Genomic DNA, 25,767 nt, shown 5'->3' with positions numbered 1-25,767 from the left:
AATACCAACCCTACTCCCTAATTTCATGTTGTGTCGAGTGGCAAAAACCATCAAATCCAATCAGGGAGAAGAGGGAAAGCCCTGGATAGAAAGCATGGCACTGGGGAGCCAGAGGGGTGCTACCTTCTTCCTTCTCTGCATCTTACCTCCCAAAGAGGATGACAATAATAACAAATAATAATAATAGCAAACATTTACATAGCACTTCAAAGTCTGTAAAGAGATTTACACACATTGTCTTTTGCTCTTTAGAGTGTGGGAGATATCATTTTCCAGAAGGGGAAACTGAAGCTGAGAGGATAAGTGACTTACCTGCCCTGGGTCACACAGCTAGTGTGTGAGGCTGAATTTGAATTCAGTTCTTCCTTCCTCCAAAGCCAGCATTCTATCCACTGTACCACCTAGAGTAATAGTGGTCGATCTATTTTTAGCTTAGGAAAAAAAATCACTGTCAAACTTTTTTAATATATTAGTTTAGTAAAGCACTTTTCCCCTTTCTATATTTTACACTTTATGATGAGGAGTATTCTGGTAGGAAGGGTGGAAATAAGAGCTTGTTAGGTACCTTTTCTGTGCCACGTATTATGCTAAGAGCTTTATATATATATATATATATATCATCTTATTTCATCCTTACAACAACCCTGGGAGGTAAATGCTATTATTATCTATATTTTACAGTTGAGGAAACTGAGGCAGACAGAGGTCAAGTGACTTTCTCAGGGTCACACAGCTAGGAAGTGCCTGAAGACAGATTTGAACTCAGGTCTTTCTGACTCCAGGCCCAATAGAAAAGGAAGGTGGTATAAAAACAAATGACATCAATGAAAATTTATTAAAAAAAAAAAAAAGAATCTGATCAGGAAGCTGAATCCTTTGGCTGTCTTTTCCTAGGATTTCCCAGGGTACCATGTAATTTTGGGGTCTCCTGAGAAAAATGAGTCACCCAGCCTGCCTGCCACATCATCGAAGTTGATTTTATTATTGTAGGGTTACAGAGAAGTGAGCCTTTTGGGTTCAGGGGCAGTTTCATTGCAATTATTATAATAGGCTTGTATGTGAGTTCTGTGGTCAAGGAATGCATGCTGTAGTCTCTCGGCTGAAAAGTATGGATTTGGGAAGAAGGAAATTTGGGGGAGTTGGGAAGCAGAATGAATGGGAGCTCTCACTCTTGGGTTCTTCCTACAGGAGGTCCCCCACTCCTGACAGCTGTGTAGACAGGCACAGAGAGCAAAAACAGTTGTGCAAAGTTCTGCTTGTAGATAGATTTTTCAGATAGGTAGGAAATAGACAAAGATAATAAAGAGGGAGATATCAATTCATTTAGATAAGTTGATGACAGGTGACAGTTTGGCCTGATTCTGAGGGCTAACAGTGTGTCTAAGTCTCCTGTCCACTAAAAAGACTCCACACACAACAATGCAGCCAGTTCTCAATTACTCTTGGTAATGGGGAACGGGAATGGCCCAGACATAGGACATCTGCAGATAATCCTCAAACCTATCAGTCACCTTCCTCTTCTACCCCATCAACCCATTGAATAAGAAGCAAAATGGATTGAAATCTCTTCATCTCCTCTCTAGGCCCCGAACCCCTTCCTGGGACTGTAGAGAAAAGTGGCTAATTAGCAGCGATGGAACCACAAGTCTATCAGGATAGCGGAAGAAGAGAAGAGGTACCTGAATCATGAGACTGAGACAGAGAAAACCTGGATAAAATCCCTAATAAACCTTAATAAATAAATAAATAATGAACTTTAAGCTTCAATATAGCCACCTGGATTTACCTGCAAAATTTCTCTTGAGAAATTCAAAGAGCAATGTTGAAGATGGATTTAACCTCATTTACCTTAAGAACTTCTCTGTGATGTAATAAAGTACAAATCACCCTTTTCATTTTTTTTCCTTTTAAATTGATTTATTTTTAGTTTACAACATTCAGTTGCACAAATTTTTGAATTCCAAATTTTCTTCCCCTCCCTCTCCTCCCCCTACCCCCAAGATGGCATGTAATCCGATAATACATATACCTTCACATTAACCAAATTTTCACAATAGTCAAGTTGTAAAGAAGAATTAAAAACACCCTTTTCATTTTACAGGCGGCAGTGAGCGGTACAAGGCGATGAAGGTTTGGATTTGAAGCCACTGGACTTGGTTCTAAATCCTGATTCTGATACTTCCTATTTGTGTGACAGGGCAGCAAAGTGGCACACTGGAGTCTCTTCCTGAGTTCTAATCTGACCTCAGATACCTCCAAGCTGTGTGACCCTGGGCAAGTCACTTGACCCTGTTTGCCTCAGTTTCCTCATCTGTAAAATGAGCTGGAGCAGGAAATGGCAACCACTTGAGCATCTTTGCCAAGAAAACCCCAAATAGGTCACAAAGAGTTGGACACAACTGAACAACAACATCAAATGATGTTCAAATGAGATCATGTAAGAAAAACATTTTGCAAACTTTAAAGAGCTATATAAATGTATGCTATTATAAGTTGATTCCTCCTCCCACCCTCTACTTGTGTGACCTGAGGCAAATCACTTCTCTGGGTTCCTTTCCTCCTCTGGGAAATGAGGCCCCTTTGAGTTTATGATCTGAAATCCTCACCATCCTTCAAAGTCCAGCTCGAGTCCCACTTTTTGCATGAAGATTTCCCTGGCTGATGTAATGCCCAATGATTTCCCCTTTCCCTTAGTTACATTTACTTACTGGTGCATACCACACCCCTTAGTACTTCATCTTTTACTGCTCTATATTTCTTTTTTTTTTTTTTAGGAGTTTAAGTAGTCTTAATGTACATAGTATTTTATTTTTTTGATTACATATAAAGATAATTCAATATTAATTTTTATAAGATTTTGAGTTCCAAATTTTTCTCCCTCCCTTCCCAAGATGGCAAGCAGTCTGATACAGGTTATACATGTACAATCATGTTAGTTCCACATCATTCATGTTGTGAAAAAAGGAACAGAACACAAAGGGGAAAAATCATGGAAAAAAAAGTGAAAATAGTATGCTTAGATCTACATTTAGACTCCACCAGTTCTTTCTCTGGATATTGCCCTATATTTCTTTCTAATTACTTCATATCAGTTAATCTTGCCTCTCTGATTAGATTGTAAACCCATGGAAGGTAGAGGCTTGTGTCTTCTATTTTCCTTGAATAGCTTCCACAGCCTAGCACACAGTAGGCAGTTAACATATGCTTATTCATTAAAAGTAGGACCTAGAGGACATAAATGATTTGCCAAAGCTTACACAGAAAATCGAAGAATCACAAATTTAGAGCTGGAGGGAACCTTAGAAATCAGCTATGCACTCCACACCCCTCATTTTACACATAAGGAAACTGGAGGCTCCGAGACATCAGATTGCTTGGGTAACTAGGGGCAGAGAGGGAGCTTTCAGACTCCACACTTTCCTTGCTGTGTGAGGAGGGATCATTTCTTTCTCCTCTAACTCCCCACCCCCTTGAAGCTTCCTTTTATGTGTTGTCTTCTATTAGAATGTAAGCTACTTGAGGGCAGGGTGACTTACATCTGTATCCTCGGTACTTTGCACAGTGCCCAGCACATAGTAAGTGCTTGATAAATGCTTGCTAAGGCTTTGAGGAAGCCCAGGTGTCCTGACTCCTAAGCATTTTCTTTTCATCAGTTTATGCCACTTGTGGTTCCTTCCTCTGTGACTTAATAATGAGCAAGTCAACAATAACAATGATGATGGTAGCTAACAGTTATACAGAGTTTCAAGGTTTGCAAACCACTTTTACAAATATGATCTCATTTTATCCTCACAACAACCCTAGGAGGTGCTATTATTATCCCTATTTTATAGATGAGGAAACTGAGGCAGACAGAGGTTAAGTCATTTGCCCAGGGTCACACAAATAGTAAGTCCCTGTAGCTAGATTTGAACTCAGATCTTCCTGCTTCCAGCTCTAGCATTCTCCATAAAAATATTGAAAAAATAAGTATATAATTATGATGACCAAGATTTGCCCAGAAGAAAAAAGAAAATGCAACCACTTGCCTTCTTTGCAAAAACAGAGGACTCTGGGGGTAAAATATGGCATGTGATGTCAGCTGTAGTTGATATATTGGCTAGTATAACAATAAAACTGCTTTTGGCCAGAGTGATTGCCCTCTCCCTCACCACTAAGGAACTCCTTTCAGTTCTAGGCCTGGATGAGATTTAGTACTGAGAGAGACTACTGGCCTCAACAAAAAGAGAAGTCAGGCTCTTCAACTTTCTTTGGCTCTTTATACCTCGCCCCCCCCCCCAACCCAAGGAGAATCACTTAAAGCTTAGGTTTGGCTCATGTCCAATGGCTCCCAAAAGGTAGGGAAGGGGTATTCAACATAAAATGTAAATTACAGATAGGACAGGAATTTATAAGAAATGCTTAACCTAAGAGCCTCACAAATGTGCCTTGACAAAAATTTAAACAAGTAAGAGTATAGGGCAGCTAGGTTATACAATGTATAAAATGTTTGGCCTGGAGGCAAGAAAACTCATCTTCTTGGGTTCAAATCTGGCCTCAGATACTTACTAGCTGTGTGACCCTGGGCATGTCACTTAACCTTGTTTATCTCAGTTTCCTCATTTATAAAATGAGCTGGAGAAGGAAATGTTTAACCACTCCAGTATTTTTGCCAAGAAAACCCCAAATGGTGCCATGAAGAGTCAGACATGACTGACAAATGACTGAACAGAAACAATAATATATAACTACTGTTATACTCTCCTGGGAGGTTGAGGCTTAACTTACATCATCAAACATGAAGTAATTTACAAGACTGCTGACTAAACACTTCACTTTCACCTTAATTCTACACTGTCTCCCTCAATGGCCCTGGAAAGCCAGGCTGGGGTTGGCTTATCCTGCTGATGGTCACCCCTCCAATGCAGATACTCATCCTGCTGCCAATGAGCACTGAGAGACTCAGACACTTTCAATCTCCCCCTTTCAAGGGACTGCTTTCAGGGCTGGACAGGTCCATCTCAGAATTAAAGTTCAATCACTTACAGTTTGCTCAGGAAAAGAAACATAAATCGTAAAAGGTAACCAAAGGGCCCAAGGGCCATGCTTAACTCCCCCAGCTGAGTCTCTGCTCTAGCTACCATGTTTGAGCAGTTCCATATTTCTGCAAGAGTGGGAGGAGACTCCGAAAACTTGAACTGCTCAGAGGATGGGAAGAGAGGGCAAACCAAAGGATAGAGTCACTCCTTTTAAATACAGTCCGATGACTGGGTCCCTCCTCCTGACTTAGTGGCCAATCCTGTCTGATGAAACTTTGATACTGTGTCTCCCGTTACCTCTTCGATAGGGGAACCAAGGGACCAACTAGGATTTGCTACATCATTCCAAAGAAAATCCTTGAATGATGAGCCATTGGATCCCCTGGAAGTGTCAAGGGTGAAGGCTTAGCACTCCATAGGGTGTTTGTTCTCTAGCAAGAATTGGGGGGTGGGGTGCTACTTACCACTCCCCACCTCCATCACATTAGTTTCTCTCTCTTTTTGTTCTTTGTTACAAGGTATGACTCTATTGGTGGAGAGGGCATATTTTTAGAACTTGAAAGTGATACAAAAACAAAAGCAATTTCTAAAAATTAACCAAAGTAAGAAAGAGAGAAAGGAAGAAAGGGAAAGAAGGAAAGAAAAGAGAAAGGAAGAAAGGAAATAAGCAAACAAAGGGAGAAGGAAGGAAGAAAAGGAAGAGAAATGCAAGCAGGATTGCTATAGTTCATAGTTTTTAGAGTTGGAAGACATCCTTTAGAGATTATCTAGTTTAACCCTCTAGGTTGTTGGGTTTTATATAATTTCATTGATGGAGGGAATTCCCAGTGAGAAAACTCCAGATACTTAAGCATTTTGACATCTGCTCAGCAAATTATAATCTTAGAGAGCTGCCTGGAGGTTAAAGCGAATTATCCAGTTTTACATGTGGTAAAACTGAGGCCCTAAACCCAGTTGCATGGTCATATACAAGTAGTCCAGCAGCATTAAAGTCATGCTTGATTGCAATTAACTCCACAGGACTGGGTTATCTGCCAAGAGCAAATGACAGCAACACAGACCCCCTGTGTAGGATGTCAAAGTGGGATACCTTGAAGTAGGTCTATCGTGCTATGATTTCTTCCATGTGCCTCTTTCTCAGTTCAGGAGTACCAAGTTGAGGAAAGATTTCTTGGAAGATGTTTTTTAAAATTAAGAAGTTAGTTGGTGAGACATAGCATTTAGTATGTGGGATGCTAAGAAGCAGCAGTTGCAGACAGCCCATTAAAAAAAGTTTTATTGATGCCTTTTGCTTTTATACCACAGTTATTTCCCCTTAACACCCCCTCCTAAGAAATCCTCTCTTATCACAAAGAAAAACATTTAAGCAAAACTAACCAACACAGTGACCAAGTCTGACAGCATGTACCTCATTCCACACCCAGAATTCCCCCACCCCACCCCCTAACCTCTCTACTGGGAGAAAGAAACAGTGATTCATCATCTGTTCCAAGACCGATCATTACAATTAATCAGAGTAAGGCTATGTTTCGTTTATTTTACTGTAGTCATTGTGTATAAAGAGTCAGTATGTGTAGTGGATAGAAGGCTGGCCTCAAAGCCAGGAAGATTTAGTGAGGTTCAAGTCTAGCCTTGACATATACTGAGTGGCTATGTGACCCCAGGTAAGTCATTTAACCTATCATTTCTGCAGGCAACAACCCAGGACTATAAATTGCAGAGAAGCTGCTGACTTGCATTGTCAGAAGGAGCTTTATCACCATGGAGTTCCTTACATCAGTGAAAGCAAAGGTCTAGTTCCTAGGCCTATTCATTTGTATATGTACATTCTCCCGGTTCTATTTACTTCATCTTGCATCAATTCATATAGCTCTTCTCAAGTTTCTCTAAATTCCTATCATTAATCAGCAGCTAGGTAACATAGTAGATAAAGTGACTAATAGCCACAGGAAGATCAGAATTCAGATCTTCCCTAAGTTGCTTCATAGTTAGATGACCCTGGGCAAGTCACTCATCCTCAACCTTGGTTTCTTCATCTGCAATCTAGGGATAATAATAGCACCTATCTCAAAGGGTTGTTGTGAGATTCAAATGAGATAGCACCTAGATGATTTAGGGGATAAAGCACTAGGCCTGGAGTTGGGAAGACCTGAGTTCAAATCCAGCCTCAGATATTTACTAGCTGTGCATCTATGGACAAATCACTTAACCTCTCTGTTTGCCTAATCCACTGGGGAAGGAAATGGTAAACCACTTCAGAGCCTCTGCCAAGGAAACCCTCTACAAGGTCATGAGGAGTTGGACATAACTAAACAACAACAACAAAGTACTTTACACACTGCCATAAAATGCTAGTTATTATTATTTCTTGTTCCCCCTCCTCATTTCTGTCTCCTGTCTTCCCTGGCTTCCAAGTCCCAGCCAGAGAAAACCTCACATTCTACACAAAGCCTTTCCCAACCCCCTTCATTCTAGGGCAGAGACTTTCTTTTACCTTTCTTTGTGTCCCCAACACTGAACACAGTGTGTGGCACCTAGCAGATGCTCCATCAATGTTCATTGTTCACTGATACTGTTCTGTTCTATTCAGATACCACAGTTTGTCCATTTCCCCAAATGGTGGATACTCAGTTTCTTCCTAGTTCCTTGCTCTAACGAGTGCTGTTGGTGTGGGATCTTTCCTTCCAGAAAGCCAATTTTGACACAAAGAAGTCAGACAATGAGATGGTTCCTTCCGAGTTAGAAAAAAAAGTCCAGCTTTGAGGTGAGGAGGCATATTCTATCAGTCGTACCAAACCTGGAAAACTACTTGAACTATAAATTCAGGCTCAAAATGCATTTGTAATATAAAGATTCTATCATCCTGCAAAGATTCATGGAAGTTTAGAGCTAGAAGCAACCTTCACATGATTCCAGGGACACTGGACTAAAGGTTTTGGTCCTGGCACTGCCATTCACCAGTTGGGTGAACTGTGCCAAGGTATTCACTGGTCTCCTTTCAGCTTCTCAGCCTCCTTGTCTGGGAAATGAGGGCTGTTCCTGGTATGTTTGGAGGTGCTTTCAGAAAAGTAATAGAACATACCTGACCTTTTAGAATTGTATTCTGAAGCTGGGGACCCAAAATAAACAAATTTAAAATGGCCCAAGGACAATTACAAAGGGAATTGATCGATAGTGATACTGCAGGATGACAGTCCTCACCCTTGTCATGTCCCTTTTACCCAGTCCCTTCCACAGACAAGTTGGGCTCGAGCAAAATATCCTTAGTATGTGGAGGAAACATGAAAATGAAGTGTCCCTATGGGGTTAATGTGTATTTTTCCCAAGACAGTACAAGGGAATCTAACGTTTGAAAACCATTTAAATTGTTGGGAAATAGTTTTATTTTCTTTTTAAAGGGAAATGCCATGGTATGGTTTATACCAGTGAATTGGGGGTCTAGACTAGGCCTCATCTCTGACACTATAACCATGAGCACATAACTTCATCGCTCCGTGTCTGTTTCCTCCTAAGAGGGTGGAACTAGATGAAGCCTATCCTTTCTCTCAGTTGTAACATTCGATGATTTAAGCCTGAGTTTCCTTTAGGTTTCCTTCCATCCTTCTAAATGTGAAGGGGGTAAGCAAAGGGAAATTTGAGAGGGAATTGGGAATTTGAGTGTCAGTGCAGTTTTTCTCCATTAGGGGGTGCCATCTCCATTGCTTCTTCCCCCAGGTTGTTCCTGAAAGGGGGGAAGGGGGCTGCTATTAACTCTTTCCTATAGCAGCACCACCTGGCCTGGTTTAGATAGGGATTGGCAATGCTGAGAAACCCAGTAAAAGGAAGTGTGAGGGTAGCAGAACTGAGAGGAAAGGAGGTGGGGTGAGGGGTGGGATGAGGAGGGTTGATGGCAGCCATAATTTGGGATGGGGAGGAGGTGACAGTGGCCAGAGATTATGGCTTTTCCTGTGGAGGGAAGCTATCCCTCTCCCTCTCCTTCCCAAGGACCCTGGGTAGAGCCCCTTTTCTGTGGCTTTCTCTTGTCATTGGCAGAGCCCAATAAAAGGTCAGTTGTCATCTTCCCTGCCTTTCTCTCTTTCTCCACATGTCTCTGACTGGCTAGCAAAGGTCTAAAGGGAATGAGAGAATTAGATGCACAAGAAATCAGAAGGGAGGAAAAAAAGAGATGGGTTTGGAGGAAGTCACTGTTCCTGCAGAGAAACAATAGCCTCAGGACAGGGGCAAGGGCAGGCATTTCTGGGGTATGCAGTAGAATTAGTATTTGTTCTTCCTGACATCTCTTGCCCAAATTGTATTTATTGTACGGCACCTCAGGAGTTCCTTTTTCCCACAGGTACAATGATTATCCCCTTCAAAGTCTGGGATTGCAGCAAAGTAAGCGATACCCCCAGGTTGCCTAAAATAAGGGTGTTTCTAGGAATGGTTGATTATTGGTTGAGGAGGTGTTTCGCAAAATGTTGCTTAGTCTATTAAAATCCATGGACTATTTGATCCTGGAGATCACCTATTTGAACTTGTTAATCCTCTAGTTCAACCTATTCATTTTACAGATGAGGAAACTGAGGCGATATGACTTACTCAACATGACACAACTAGTTAATAGCCAAACCAGGGCTAGAACCCAGATCTCTTGAACTTTATTTTTTCAACGTTTTCAATTAATTAGCATTTATTTTCTTTCCTACCTCTACCTCCCCACCCCCACTGAAATGTCTTTTTCTTCCACTGTATCACACTGTCAGAGCTCAATCTTCTTATTGCTACTATCTCCACATGCTTTGGTCTCCGGAGGTTCTCTTCAATTATCCAGTGGATCTGTGATTTCCTCCATGTAGATCGATTCCCTCCATTGGTGCAAATCACAACCTACTCATGTCTCTCCATCATGTCTGTCCGTAAGTTCACCCTAGATTCCCAATATGCTGGAAACCTTCCTCAGATTCTCTTGCCATTGAGAGAAAACTTGTGAAACAACTCACCAGTGAAGTACCTACCAATTATCTATCCGTCATTCTCTTATGTTCATCCTCTTTTTTTCTAATTATCCGTTTTAGGGTGATATTCTTAGTTTGGACTTGATCTTCTGAGAGAGAATGGACTGATGCCTCCACAGGGCAGTTGAATCTGTGCTCCCAAAGAGGGAAGTAAACTTCACAATTTTTCCAGTAGAGAGAGATGGGATCAGGAAAGAGAACAAAGCAAACAACAGTTGTAACCTAATCTGCCTTTGGCAGTCTACGAACCCTTTGGCTCAGAATAATTTTTAAGTGCATAAAGTAAAATATATAGGATTACAAAAGAAACCAACTATATTGAAATAGCTATCAAAATATATGTATATTTTTAAAATTCATGAACTTCAGGCTAAGAACCTGAGCTCTAGAAACTACCAGGTGACCCAGCCTGCTTCAGATGTACCCAGTTTCCTCTGGGAGAAGTTTTCCTACTTTGGGATTTGGCTACATAGTATGGAAATGTATTGGAGATCACTCCTTCCAACTGAAACCAGAGACAGTGGAAATCTATTGTTATAAAAGAATGGGGGTAGAATGGGAAGTCATTGGCCATGGCTGGGTCATGGGCCTGTATGGCACCACCGACTACTATTAGACTGGGAACCTAGACGCCTTAGTTCTAATTCTATCTCTGACACTACCTTGCTGTATGTCTTTGTCTAAGTCACCTTACCTCTCCCTGGGGCTCAGTTCCCTGTCTCTAAAATAAGGGGGTTGGGGGGGGCAGCTAGGTGGCACAGTAAATAGAGCACCCGCCCTGGAGTCAGGAGGACCTGGTTTCAAATCTGATCTCAGATATTTGACACACTTACTAGCTGTGTGACCTTGGGCAAGTCACTTAACCCCAATTGCCTTGCCCTCCCCCCTCCAAAAACAAACACACAAACAAAAATAAAATAAAATAAGGGAGTTGATCTAGACAGTCTCTACATTCCTCTTCTCGCTCCAAGAGTCTATAATTCTAGGATCAGGGACCAATATCTGCAGGGGCCCTGGTGAAGCTTTGTGAGTGGTAGAGGACAGGGGAAGAAGGTGAAATATGGAAAGAGCCCTGGGCTTTAAATCAGGAATCCAGGATTTGGTTCTCAAATTTTCCTCTTACTATTTATGTGACTATAGGCAAGTCACTCTACTAAGTAGGTTGGGAGGAGACAGGTTACTCAACCATTTGATCATCTTCAATTTTTGATAGAGAAAAAGAAGTCCAGGTCTGTTACACGCACCTTAAATTTGGGGAGAATAGGTTTCAAAGGGTTCAGTGAAAGTCTATATTCAATGGCCTTTGAGAAGTTCTCTCACTCTCTTCTCACCAGTCTACCATCTCATAATTCAATTCTATTATTCTCTGCAAAGTTACTCTTAATTGCCAAATCTAATGGCCTTTCCCTTAAGCCCGGCCTTTTTGAACAGTGTTTGACTCTCTTGCTACTTTCTCCTGGATTCTCTCTCCTTTGGAGGTTTTCATGATGCTGCTCTCTCAGTTCTCCTACCTTCTGACTATTCATTTTCCATCTCCTTTGCCGGATCTTCACTCAGGTCACACCCAAACCTCTTTTCTGGACCCTCTACTTTTTTTTGGTCTTTTTGGAGGGGTGAAGGCAGGGCAGTTGGGGTTAAGTGACTTGCCCAAGGTCACACAGCTAGTAAGTGTTAATTGTCTGAGGTCAGATTTGAACTCAGGTCCTGAATCCAGGTCCGGTGCTCTATTCACTGTGACACCTAGCTGCCCCCTCTACTTTTTTCTTTTTATACTCTCTCACTTAGTGATTTCATCCACTCCTCTGAATTCAATTATCATCTTTATGGTAAAGATCACCAGATCCACCAATCCAGCCCTAATCTTTTTTCCTGGGAAGCTAGGTCGTACAATGGATAGAATGCCGGGCCTGGAGTCAGGAAGACTTGAGTTCCAATCTAGCCTCAGACATTTCCTAGCTGTGTGACCCTGGGCAAATCACTTAACCTTGTTTGCCTCAGTTTCCTCATCTGTAAAATGAGCTGGAGAAGGAAATGGCAAACTACTCTAGTCTTTGCCAAGAAAACCCCTAATGGGGTTGGACATAACTGAAAAAAAAAAAAAACGACTCTAACAAAGTCTCTTTCCTAAGTTCCAGTCCCACATCACCAACTACCTATTGAACATTTCAAAACTAGATGTCCACCAGTCATCTCAAACACATCATCTCCTAAACTTCATTCATTATCTTTTCTCCTAAACCCATCCCTCTTAACTTCCCTGTCACTGTCCTCATCACTTCCAGTTTCCCCAGGCTCACAATCTTAGGCTCATCCTTGACTACTCATTCCCCCTGACACACATCATGTGCCTTGCCTGATTTTGTCATTTCTGTCACCATATCTCTTCCATATGCCCTTTTTCTACTCATACAACCAACCTTACTACCTCTTACCTGGACAATTGGCCTTTCACCCTCAAGCCTCTTTCTATAAATCCCCCCATAACTACCAAAGTGATTGGTCAAATCTCTCAGTCAATAAACTCCAGGGTTTCCTATCACCTGTAGGTCTAATATGAACTCCTTTGTTTAGCATATAAAGCTCTTTGATACATGGCCCCTTCCTCCCCCTTCCAGTCTCCATACAAATTACTTTCCTTCATGCGCTTTACAATTCAGTCATAGCTGGTCTACTTGTTTTTCTCAAACATCTTGCTTTATCTCCCATCTCTGTGCTTTTGAATGGGCTGCCCCCCTTCCTCGAATGCTCTCTCTCCTCATTTTCACTTTTAAAAATCCCTCGTCTCCTTCAAGGATGAGCTCAATCTTCAACTTATTTATTTATTTATTTTTAATTTCAAAACTTTTTCCCTCAATTACATTAAAACAATTTTTAACATCCATTTAAAATTTTTTGAGTTCCAAATTCTCTCCTTTCCTGCCCTCCCCTGTCCTTAAGAAGTAAAAAAAAAAATAGATATAGATTATATATACACAGTCATGCAAAACATATTTCCATATTAGCCATGTTGAGAAAGAAAATAGAGACCTAGGGGCGGCCAGGTGGTGCAGTGAGTAAGAGCGGCCGGCCCTGGTGTTGGGAGACCTGGGATTGGTTCCAGCCTCAGATACTTGGCACCCACACACAAAAAAAACTGGCCATGTAACCTTGAGCAAGTTACTTAACCCCAACTGCTTTAAAAAATAAAGAAAAAATAGAGACCAAAAGAAAAATAAAGTTTAAAAAAAACAAGGGAAAAGTTATCAATATCATTTACCTAGATTTTTAGCAACGTCTCATATTATGTTCTTGGGGGGAAAGATAGAGGAAGATTAGATGGTAATGTAGTTAGGTGGAATTAAACCAGGTTGAAAAGATTCACACAAAGATAAGTAATTAATAGTTTTGTGTGAATTTGGAGAGAGGTCTTCAGGGGAATCCTCCTGGGATATGTATGTACTTTGTCTAATGCTGTTGAAGTTGTGTAGATTACAGAGTGCAGGCCCTGGAGTCAGGAAGACCTGAGTTCAAATCTGGCCTCAGACATTTACTAGCTCTGTGACCTTCAGCAAGTCCCTTAGCCTCTGTTTGCCTCAGTTTCTCATCTATAAAATGGAGAGCACCTACCTTCCAGGGCTGTTGTGAGAATCAAATGAAATAATAATTGTAAAGCACTTAGCACAGTTTCTGCACATAATAATCAATCAATAAACATTTATTAAGTGCATACTAGTAAGTGCTATATAAATGTTAGCTTGCACAAATACTTTATTTTATTGGCCCATTTTCATAAATTCTTCATAAGTGTCATTCCTCATATGGATCCCAGTGGCACAAGTATTTCCATAAGTGTTCCACTTCCTGCATGAATCTCCAGCCTCTTCCCCCTTAGAGGGTCAGGATCTGCTCTCTCCCCAGGGACCAGAAGTCAACATCTGCCTAATCCAAAATGTCTCTAATGAACCAGCATTGAGGTTTCTACGTTCTGAAGGCAGCCAAGGAAGCCAAGAAGCCAGAAACTTCTCTTACTTGTCACTTAAGACCAAGGGGCATGTCCTCTTTATGAGTCCTGTGGCCCAGGCCACGGTCAATGATGCAAGGGGCAGGGAGTGAGGGACAGTTCAGACACCAGCTCTGTGGAAATAGACTTGAGAAGGGGAATTGATGGAGAGGGCCCAGACTGTGGCTGTGTGTTGGGAGGAGGGTTATCCCTTATTTCCAGAATGGTCCTTTTAGGATCTCCAAAATTGTCTGAAGGTTATCTCTTGGGCCTTTGTCCTACCCCTCTGAATGGAAAGACAGAACCATTAGGGTATGCTCTCTCCATCCTGACCTTACACTGACTAGGGGAGAGGGGGAGGGGAGCATACATCACCTTAGTGGAAGCAGACATCATGAGAAAGATAGGGCTCTTAATTAATTAATTAATGTGAGGGCTATCAGGGGAGGACCAAAATCATAGTTTCGATCCAGGAGACCACTGTCTTCCCTGATTTTTTAAAAAATTGTCTTTCTTGATTTGAAGGAGATATCATGAGCATGGCAAGAATCCAATGGTGGTTTTCAGGAGAATTTTCTTGGGATATGCACTCTGTCTAATGTTGTTGAGGTTGTACAGATGACAGAGTGCAGGGTCTGGAGTCAGGAAGACGTGAGTTCAAATCTGACCTCAGACATTTACTAATTCTTTGACCTTCAGCAAGTCCCTTAGCCTCTGTTTGTCTCAGAAGACCCCAAGTAAAAGTGTATATCCTGCATTCAACATGGGGAAGGATTTAGGAGGCTAGTCATCCTCCATCTTGACCAAAGGAGGCAGAGGAGGGAAGGGATGTTCACCACTGAACAAGGTCTAGTGCTAGTTGCTTTGAAACAGGCATCATGGGAATCGAGGGGATCTGCTGAGGGGTATAGAGGGCAGGATTTGTTATGGGGGCTACCCAGGTCATAGTATGTGTCCTGTATTCAACAAGGTGTAGAAGAATCCAGTTTCTTTCTAAACTGATCTGGTACTGAGGACATGGGGAGAGGGGTAGGGGGAAAGCAGACCAAACACCACCTGAATTGAAGCAGACATCATAGGGTGGCAGGGCTAATCAGGGAGAACCCATGTCAGAGTTTCCTACTTGTATTTCTTTTTTTTTTTAATTTTTTTATTTTTAAGCAATCAGGGTTAAGTAACTTGCTCAAGGTTACATGGCCAGTTATTTCTGGGTGTGGTGCTGAGTGTCTGAGCCCGGGATTCGATCTCCAGGTCGTCCCAACACTGGAGCCAGTACTCTTACTCGCTGAGCCACCTGGCCGCCCCCCTACTTGTATTTCAAAAAGGGAGGGATTCAAGAGGACAAATTTTTTCCATTCTGATCTGTAGTTGGGGGCTAGGTAAGTCTCCCAGCTTTCCATATCTCCTGCCGCAAATCTCTTTATTTGAAGAAGATATTATGAGGATGGCAGGAATCTGATGTTAGCAGACAAGGGAAGTCCTATGCCATAGTGTGCAGCAGGAGTGGTGAGAGGACACTTTCATGTCCATGTCCCTTTCCTCTGCCAAGTTCATGCCCATGAGGAGTTCATGATGGAGACAGAGAAGGAAGGAAGGGAGAAAGGAAGGAAGGAAGGAAGGAAGGAAGGAAGGAAGGAAGGAAGGAAGGAAGGAAGGAAGAAAGGAAGGAAGGAAGGAAGGAAGGAAGGAAGGGGGAGAGAGAAGAAGGAAAGGAAGGAGGTAGGGAGGAAGAAAGGAAAGGAGGGAGGGAAGAAAGAAGCAGGGGGAGGGATGAAGGAATGAAAGAAAGAAGGGAGGAAGGAAGGAAGGAAGGAAATAAGGGAAGGAAGAGTACCCCTCCTCCTTCCCTTGGTTATCCAGCAGACCCTAGACCTGTCCCCTCCTGCTGCCTCAGTCACCTGTCCCCTCATTTAATATTTTTAATCAATAACTTGGATAAAAGCACAGATTCTGGCTTACCAAACTACAGATGACACAAAGCTAGGAGGGATAGCTCACATACTGGATGAGAGAATAAGGAAACAAAAAGATCTTACTGGGCTAGGATATCAAGTTGAATCTTATTAGATTACATTTAAAAGGCTAAGTCTTATAGTTGGGTTCCCAAAAAACAACTTTATAAGTACAAGGTCAGGGAGACATTCATTTGAAAAAGATCAAGAAGTTGTGGTGGACTGCAAACACAGTATGAGTTAATAGTGTGGAATATGAAAGCCAAAAAAACCCCTAGTTTTATTTTAAGGTGTATTGAGAGGCTTGATGTTGTGTGTCTAGTCTAACTTTGACTGGTTTGGTAGTTCAAGCTCAGAACTGGAATGAAATAATACACTTGTAGACCATCTAACATTTAACAAAAATGAAGTTTATTTAACAGCAACATAGAAAGAATATTTAGTAAAAATATGATACTGGCTCAGGTAGGCAGAGGGCCATCTCACCAAAACTTCCCCTCCATTCTGCCCACCCCCTACTTGTTCTCATGAGGAAATGCATCTGGTCAGAAGAATGTGTTGGCAGTAGGATATCCATCCAGTCTGAGAGGCTTTGATTCCTCCTGGGCTGGACAACCTAAAATGACTGGTCAATCAATGGCCCATCTCCTAGACTAAAGGTTCTTAACCTGGGGTAAATTTGTGTTGCTGTTGTTTACATTTTGACAACTGTCTTTTAATATATTTGGTTTCCTATATAACCCTGTATATTTTATTTTATGCTTTTAATGATAGTATTCTGGGGGCAGCTAGGTGGTACAGTAAATAGAGTACCGACCCTGGAATCAGGAGGACCTGAGTTCAAATTCGACCTCACACACTTAACACTTACTAGCTGTGTGAGCTTGGGCAAGTCACTTAACCCCAATTGCCCTGCCTTTCCCCCTTCAAAAAAACAGTTTGAAATAGATGGCTTCTGAAGTTCTTTCCAGCTCTAAGATCCTGTGATTTGATTCTCAGCCTCAGTTTCCTCATCTGTAAAATGAAGACAACACATTCATTACCTACCTCATAGGGTTGTTGTTAGGAAAGTCCTTTGAATAAATTTAAATGCTCATGTTGATCCTAAGCTTGGACAGGGTCCACTCCAAGAAAAATCTAAGCCAATTGTCCTGAGGGAATCTTATTAGGAAAAGCCTTGCCTTTTCCAGAGACCAACAGGCTTCAGTGGATCATAGATGCTCCCAGTCCATCTTCTTCCCTGGGCAGCTCTGCTGGTTTTTTGTGTTTCTCAAGAATACCTGCCTGACTGGGCTTCCACTGGTGACTCATTCCCTAGAATTGGCAGGACCCCATGTGCTTTGGATCCTGGCCCCTGGGGGTGATCCTGACTAGGAGCCCTTAAGCTTCCCTCATCTTTGATGGGAAACCCTACCTTAGGGGCCTACCCTAGGGAGGAAAGGGTGACTCTGTAGGCCTCCCAACACACCCCAGGGGTGGAAGCAGCTGTCTGGGTCAGCCATGGATGGCTCCCAAACCACCAATATAAGACTTTCACTTTCACTCCACCCCAGAATTGAAGAGGAACCATCTGGGCCCCATCTTTGGGTGGTTTTTACTTTGCTGTGAGAAGAGGGGATGGTTAATAGAGATGACATCCTGGAGGACTTTATTTCTCTTCCCTGATTCTTATCCCATTCAAACTCTTATCCCTCTTCAACCAGGAGAAACTGAGAAGCCATAGTAGAAAGATGGGTGTCTAAGGCAGGATCTGAGACTAGAACTCTGGGCTTGGAGTCAGGAAGACCTGAGTTCAAATTCTACCTCAGACACTTTGTGATTATGGTTACTTCACCCCCTCTGTCTCCCTATACAATTTTAATCTATTAAACTTAATCTATTAAAATTGCACTAAGACTTTTGGGACACCCATATAATGGAGATAACAATGGCACCCCCTTTATGGGGTTGTCATGAGGATCAAATGAAATACCCTATGTTAAGCAATATATAAATGTTAGCTATTATAAAACAGGAGAGGGGTGGAGATAGAGGGGGGGGGAGAGATTTAAATGATGGAAGGAGGAAAATAATGGAAGGATTAAGGTTTAGGTAAATGGAGAGCCAACAGAAACAAAAAGACATGATCATTGAACCCACAAAAGGCAGTGTCCTTCACTGAGCTCTATTTCTGTTCACTGGGATCCAGTACATCATCTCAAAACCTCCTTCACATAATTGTAAAGCAGCTCCCAGGAGGGGAGCAGTCTCTGATGGGTAGAATGGGACGTAGCTATCTTGAGGGATCTGGATGCCTCTGTTCTTTTAAGAAAATCCAAGATGGAGCAAGAGAAAGAGCCTTAGAAGATTATTTTGTCCCGCCTGCTTGTGTTAACGGAGAGGAAAGTGAAGCCCAGAGATTAAGTGACTTGCCCAAGGTAGTCCAGGTAGAAAATAATTGAGATGGTATTTGAATGAGGGATTTTGACTCTCCAGCACTGTGCTCTTCACTGTAGGGTTGAAGCAAGTCGCTAGCCTCTTTGGCAAGTCACAAAGCCTCTTAGCTTCTCTCAAAGCACAAACAAAATGGGGAGACTCTGGAGGGGAGGATTGTCAACTAGAACAAAGCAAGGAGCTTCAGGCACAGAGCTTTGGGTGGAAGAATCCTTGGGTGTTTGGTGCTACCCAAAGGGGAGATCTCTGCCATCTGAGTGACTTTTACCATTACTTTCCAAATCCCATCCTCATCTCAATATAGATTTAGCCAGCTAGGCTGGAGAGAGACTGGGAGGGTTGTTTCCCCCTTCTCACTCCATTTCTTTCTGCTCCTCCCCTTTCCCTGTACTGGGTCAGGATGCCCCTTGGGGGGAATAACAGATCTTGCTCCTCAAGATTCCTTTCTGATAGACTCTCTCAACTTTAGCCTGATAGCTACAGCTGCTAGACACAGCTGGGAGGTGAATTATGGGGTGGGGTACACAGGTGCTCTGTGACCACCCCCCTCAACCAATTTCCAGATGCCTGGAGGCTGTGCCTCTCCCCTCTGCCCCACTTTGCAGTTTTCAGGTGTTCAGATTCATGGGGCTGTAACCAGCAGTTCTACTGAATCCAAACCCACATCAGTACTTCTGCCTACTTTCTCACCCCCATCTTGCCTGCCCCAGCAAGCTATTGCTCACTCTAAATCCGGGACTTTCTTTCAAGGAACACATGCTATGTATGGGGTACATACTGTGTCTCCAGCACTGGGGGTAGGGAAGACTCATACAGGAAGAAAACAGAGGGGCTCTTCTCCTAGCCATCATCACTTCAGGTCGTGGCTCCGTTAATGGATAGTGGGTATGGAGTATGTATGGGGTGGGAGTAGTGTGCCATCTGGGCCCTGGATATAGAGGAAAAAAAGAGCTTGGGTTATGTGCCTATGGACCTAGAAGACAGCCGCCTTGTTTGGCCTCTTCAAGGAATGGACTAAATATTCAGTCTAGTGACATGGTGTGGGGGTAGGGGTGGGAGATGGAGATGTGCTTGACCTGACTGGACAATACTCTTTCTTGAGGGCTTTGGGGAACTGAAAGGGTCAAGACCCTTTAGTAGAGAGAGGAGAAAGAAAAAAGAGAAAGGAACTGGGGATAGGGGAGGGAGGGAGAGTGTGAAAAGAACGTCATCCTTGATGCTTGGGTTCCAGGAAGTTGCTGATGGGATGTGTCAGGTAGAGGGGCCTTCCCCTTCCCCTTCCCCGTTTGTCCCCCCACCTGTCCTCTGTGGACTTGTCTTTCAAACACTATTCCTTAGGCTAATATGAAAATAAGCTAGCAATGCAGGTGGGGAGAAGCTGCCTAAGATCAAGACATTCACCACAAATCATCCCCAAAGCACATTGATAACCAAGAATTGACATAAGGACTAAGGGGAAACTGAATTCAATGGAATGACTAGAGCTGGAAGCTGTCAGTCAAAGGAAATCTTCCTTGAGGACTTTGGGGGCTAGGTTTTGAAGGATCATCTGGGATTGATAGTATAGGCCCAGCTGCCACTGGACACTCTAGGTCAGAGAAATGGCATTGGGTGAAGGCTTTTCCAGAATCCTGGACTGAGTCAGTGGCCTGTATTTGAATGCCTGCGCTGACTGTTAACAAGTGTCTGCACCTCAGTTTACTCATCTGTGAAATGAGCCTTACACTCAATACTACATGCCTTAGGATGGAAACAGAAAAGGGCTTTGTAAACCTTAAAAGGGCTTTGGAAATATAAATTATCATGACATTAGTAGGTTAATATACCTTTCACTTCTTATCCCTTCTTTTTGGAGACAGAGACAGGGATGGTGTTCTCCCTGCTGCATAGAGGGGCAGACCAAAGTGTGAGAAGGAATAGCCACAGATCCCAGAAGTTCTGTCCCCTACCCCCAAGCCCAGGGCTGCCAGGGCAGGCCCAGACTGCCATACAACCCCCCGCCCCACCCCCCACTGGTCCCCATGGAGTCTCAGTTGTCTTTCCGCTGGGGCTGAGGCTTCCTGCGTGCATTTAGAAAGCAAATTAATGGAGAAAAAGGAGAAACCCATAGTGAGCCCGGAGCCCCGCTGGGCATCCTTGGAGATAAGGGGCAAAGGAAATTCAATCCCATTTGGGATACAGAGGAGGGCAGCTTCCGCAGGCTGATTGCCAGATTCCTTTTCCTTGGATTTCAAGAGGTAAGAGAATAAATCCATCCCAAACTGCTGCCGGGAGGCTGTAATTATTTTAATTAGAAAAGGTGGCCAAGGACGTCTCCGCCTTGCAGTCTGTTTTATGAAAATGCAAAAAGCACCAGGAGGGCCGCCACTTAATAAATGGGAACTGATTACGATTCTTTTCTATTGACAACACGTCTTTGTCTCCAACTGCTTAATAGTTTGTGTATGTTTGTGAGGGAGTATGTGTGCATGATTGGAGGGGGTGGGCATGTGTGCATGCGTGGTTGGGTTGTCTAGGTGTGTGAGTGTGTGTGTGTGATTTGTGTATGTGTGTATGTGAGTGTGTGTGTATTAGTGTATACGTGTATCTATCACCTACATACACAGGCATGTGTGCTATGAAGTGTCTGCAGCAAGTCTATGATCATGTTGGGTTGGGTTGGAGTTTGAGAGTATCTGTGCAGTTTGTTATATGTGATCAGGTCTGTATACCTGCCTGTGTGTTCGTCTACATTTGTTATATATCTGTGTGTGCATAGATAGGTGTTTGTGTACATATCTGTGTGAATACCTGTCGCTGTTTTTATGTACTTGTTGGCATGGGTTATATCTTTGTGTGTTTATATACATGGTCATATCTTATATCATGGTCTTATATCTGTGTTTATATAGGCACGTGTGCTGTACTGTGTATTTCTATATACACCTATCTCTGTATCTTATATGATATATATGATATATATTACATATCTTATATGTTTGTATACGTGGTTTTGTATTTGCATATATGTGTGTGTACTTGTGTTGGCTGTGTGCCTCTATGTGTATTGTGGCTTATATATGCCACTGTATTAAAGCTTTCTTTTATGTAGATCTACATACACATTTGTGTATTTTTTATAACTGTGTGACGATAACATGCCTGTGAGTTTTGAGTACATTGCCTGGGTGCATGGTGTGCGTGTATGTGTGTGTAAGCATATGTGTGAGTACACAGAAGTATCTGTCACTTACATACAGAAGCATGTGTGCTATGAAGCGTCTGCAGCAACTCTATGATAATGTTGGGTTGGAGTTTGAGTATATCTGTGCAGTTTGTTATATGTGTTCAGGTCTGTATACCTGTCTGTGTGTTCATCTACATTTGTTATGTATCTGTGTGTGCATAGAGAGGTGTTTGTGTACATATCTGTGTGAATGCCTGTCACTGTTTTTATGCACTTGTTGGCATGTGTTATATCTTTGTGTGTTTATATACATGGTTGTATATATCATGGTCTTATATCTGTGTTTATATAGGCATGTGTGTTGTATTGTGTATTTCTAGTTACACCTGTCTTTGTATCTTATATGATATATATCTTACGTATCTTATGTTTATATACATGGTTTTGTATTTGCATATATGGGTGTGTGCTTGAGTTAGCTGTGTGCCTCTTTGTGTATTGTGACACTGTATTAAAGCTTTGTGTGTATGCATGCTTTTATGTAGGTCTACATACACATTTGTGTATTTTCTATAATTGTGTGAGTATAACATGTCTGTGAGTTTGAGTATATTGGCTAGGTGCATGTTGTGTGTGTATGTGTGTGCGCAAGTATGTGCCCATGAGTGGGTGTAACTGTGTGCTACCCACCCCTGTGACTAGCTGGCTGAAAGGGTTTGTAGTTTTTAGACAGGAAGGTGGACAGAGCACTTTAATGTATAGAACTGATCCTCTGGAAGACCTGAGCAAGCTTTATGGGAAGTCTTCCCTAACAGAAGAGGGGGGACGTTCTCCTCCCCCAGAGATTGCTCACTAGAGATATATATCTTGTTGGCAGGTTGCTGTCTGATCCTCCCTCCACCTGCCCACTCCAAATTCAGCTCAACTCTGCCAGGTAGAGTTCAGTCCCTTCCTTTACTCTTCTTTGAGCCATGCTTCTGGGATCTGCGACATAACCCTCCATGATGGCCTATTTGTAAGTGGAGCACTGGAATGGAGGCCTCTTGGGTTCTACTCCCTGCTCACATACTTTAGAAATTTGGAAAGTCATTTAACCTCTCTTGTTCCCTGGTTTTCCTACCTGTGAAGTTAGGGAAATATCCCCGATCCCTGGCTAACCCCTGCCTCTCCACAGGGAGGTAGTAGAGGAAAAAAATGTACCCTGAAAAAAAAGACACGATTTTGTACCTTGATATATGTCTCCATATAATCATATATGCAGATATGTATCAATGTACCAAATAGTACTAGGGGTAGAGTGACACAGTAGAATACATATACACAAATCTACACGCACCTATATACACAGATAGGTGTGTATACACACAAAGACATGTGTGTACATGTATGAATGTATATGTGCATGCTTATTTGGATACATCATGGAATCATGTCTAGAACAGTACCAAAAGGAATTCAAGTTAGTTATAAGATCATGACTCAAGGACTGGAAGGGACCTAGGCCCCCTCATTTTACAGAGACGGAAACCAAGGTCCAGGGAGATAAATGATTTTCCCAAGGTCCCTCAGGGAATAAAGGGCCACGCCAGGATTTGAACCCAAGGTGTCTGACTCCCAGCACTTTCTGATAATATCAGGGTCCAAGAAAGAGGAGAGTTTTCTATCCCATTGGCAAAATACCAGTCAGAATTTTATTGCTTGGCCAAAGGCCAAGGAGTACAAGGCAAGGGGTATGTACAATGTGGTCTTTAGGATGACTTACAATATATAATAATTGACATTTATAGGATGCCTGTCCAAGGTCACACTGTTAAGCATGTGTCAAAGCCAGGTCTCAAATCAAGATCTTCTGACTTCAAATCCAAACCCCCTCCCACTTCCCTATGCTTCTCCTAGAAAAGAACTTTCTGAGCATATCAGGAATCTCTAAGCACTCCTCCAGTTCTTATTAAGAATGCTGTTTCTGTTGCACCTTATTTTGTAAGGTCTCAAAGCACTTTTGTATGTCATATTTTCAGCATCAATATCCCTTTGAGAGATGAACAGATAGGAATTTCCCCACTCTCCAAATGGGGAAACTAAGACATGGAAAAATTATGTGACTTGTCCAAAACTACATAGTAAGCCATTGGCAGATCTGCAACAGAGAACCTGGGTCACTGAGTCAGGATCGCTTCTTGTTAGGGCCCAGGGAAAGGAGGGCACTAAGCTCTTAGGGATGCTTCCAGCTGGGATCCTATAGGTGGGGCAACTGGAAAAACTGTCATGTTCCAAAGAAGGGGCTAGAGTTTCTGTTCCTTGGAAACTACCCAAGTGGTCTGGTATCTTGAGACTTTTGAAAGAGATAGCAGTGATGTAATAAATTGAGAGCCAGAGTTTGCTTTAGGAAGATCTGGGTTTGAATCCTACCTTTCTGATGGGCTTACTACATGTATGGCTTCACAACAACCCTTTGTTTTAGGCACTGTGATAGGCTGTGAGGGCTGGTGTTCTTTGGGTCTGAGCTGGGGAAAGGACATTGCCATTCATTACGGGACAAGAACAGAGGGCCATTAGTGGCATAGTCCCAGCTGTATGACCTGCCACTGCCATCAGCACCCCTGTCCTGGTCTGGATATAAGCAGTAGATAGGATGGGGACAGCTGGAAGGAGGTAGGAGCTGGGTGACATAGAAACAAATAATCTTTCATTTCTTGGGATCCTCACAAGTTCTTTGTATCTCTCATGTATTTATCATGTTCCATTTTTGTGTTGTTATTTGAGTGTTTATCATATTCTCTTTAATAGATGCTAAGTTCCTTGAGGGAGGGGGTCTTATTCATCTTTGTATCTCTCCTGGCACTTAACACAGAGCTCTGTATAGGGTAGACATTTACTAAATGTGTGTTAAATTGAATTGATTTGAATTAATGTTAATTAAGTGGAATTGATGCTAGATATCAATGAGTCATAGAATGCCATAGTCTCTGAATGATTAAAGCTAAGGGTCACCCAAATGATAATGGAGAGAATCAGATTATGTGTGACCAGGTTGTGATGCATTACCAACTGTGCATAAGCTGAATAAGAATAGAATAAGAATAAGAGGGGTACCTAGGAGGCACAGTGAATAGAGCACTGGTCCTAGAGTCAGGAGGACCTGAGTTCAAATCTGGCCTCAGACATTTAACACTTACTAACTGTGTGACCTTGGGTAAGTCACTTAACCCCAACTGCTTTGTCTTCCTCCCTCAAATTGTTTTTTGAAATAAGAATAAGAATGTGAATAAGAAGCTGGTCATTAGAGAAATTTTTGACTGGACAAAGTGGTCCTATCATGCAGTGAGAGAAAGCAGAGGTTAGCTAGCAAGGTCCACATATCTAGAGAAAGGTCCCTAGTATATTGCATGGACTGACTCCTTCTGTAGGAATTATACTAGGATGTGACAAGAGTCCTCTAGGATGAGAGGGACAGGTGGGTTGTGAACGGCAGGGAGCACCCACATTGATGAGAACCATCTAATTCAACTTATTTCAACAAGCCCTGACAATTTGCTTGGCATTGGGTTAGGCAATGTCTCTGCTCCAGGAGTTTGCATTCTATTAGAGGAACTTACCATGAAGGAAAGCAGAAACAATATAGGAAGGCATGGATGAGATGGGACCTTTGTTGGAAGCAGTACCCACATCCAAGGGATCTCAGGTCTTTGAAGCATCATTACCTGGAACTGATCTCAAAATTAACACTGGTATCATGAGCTCTTCATCCCTTTTGATTCCTAGGCAGCTCGGCAGAAGAGAATAGAGCACAGGACTTAGTTACTAGTGGTGGATGTATGTAAATGACTTGCAAAATCATTTACCTTCTATCTGCCTCAATTTCCTCACCTGCAAAATGAGAGAAATAATAGTATTTCCTTCCTAGGGTTGTTGTGAGGATGAAATGAGATAATATTTCTATACCTTAGAGTGCTATATAAAAGTTTATTATTATTATATTATTAATTATAGTTTTCTGCCAGCTCCCTTAGCACCTTTTTGACACTGGAATTTTTTTCCATTTTGTTTCAGATGTTCTTGGATAAATGGATCATTGACTGAGGCTTGCAAATTTTTTTTGTTGTTCTATAAGGCTTCTGTTGTGATGAGATATGAGCTGTTTTTCATTAGAATTCTGGTATATCAGGGACCTGTTGTTTGGAGGCAGGGGAATAGACTAGTTGATTTATGAGCAGGATAAGATGGC

At 42.3% G+C, this 25,767-nt stretch overlaps 1 long non-coding RNA gene across 1 annotated transcript; it reads right to left on the bottom strand.

Moving 5' to 3' along the window:
• Positions 1 to 16,335: 16,335 nt before the first annotated feature.
• Positions 16,336 to 25,547, bottom strand: LOC138142950 (uncharacterized). Its single transcript, XR_011163567.1, has 3 exons — positions 25,139 to 25,547; positions 19,155 to 19,304; positions 16,336 to 16,957 (listed from the first exon to the last, which is right to left on the bottom strand). It is a non-coding gene; the product is annotated as an uncharacterized lncRNA (long non-coding RNA).
• Positions 25,548 to 25,767: the final 220 nt, after the last annotated feature.

Source organism: Petaurus breviceps, unplaced genomic scaffold, assembly GCF_028583685.1.
Source record: "Petaurus breviceps papuanus isolate PSGF00001 unplaced genomic scaffold, PetGlider_PUasm1.0 90617, whole genome shotgun sequence".
Classification (NCBI taxonomy): Eukaryota; Metazoa; Chordata; class Mammalia; order Diprotodontia; family Petauridae; genus Petaurus; species Petaurus breviceps.
Note: the sequence above shows the minus strand (reverse complement) of the source record. Positions and strands in the feature narration are given on the sequence as shown.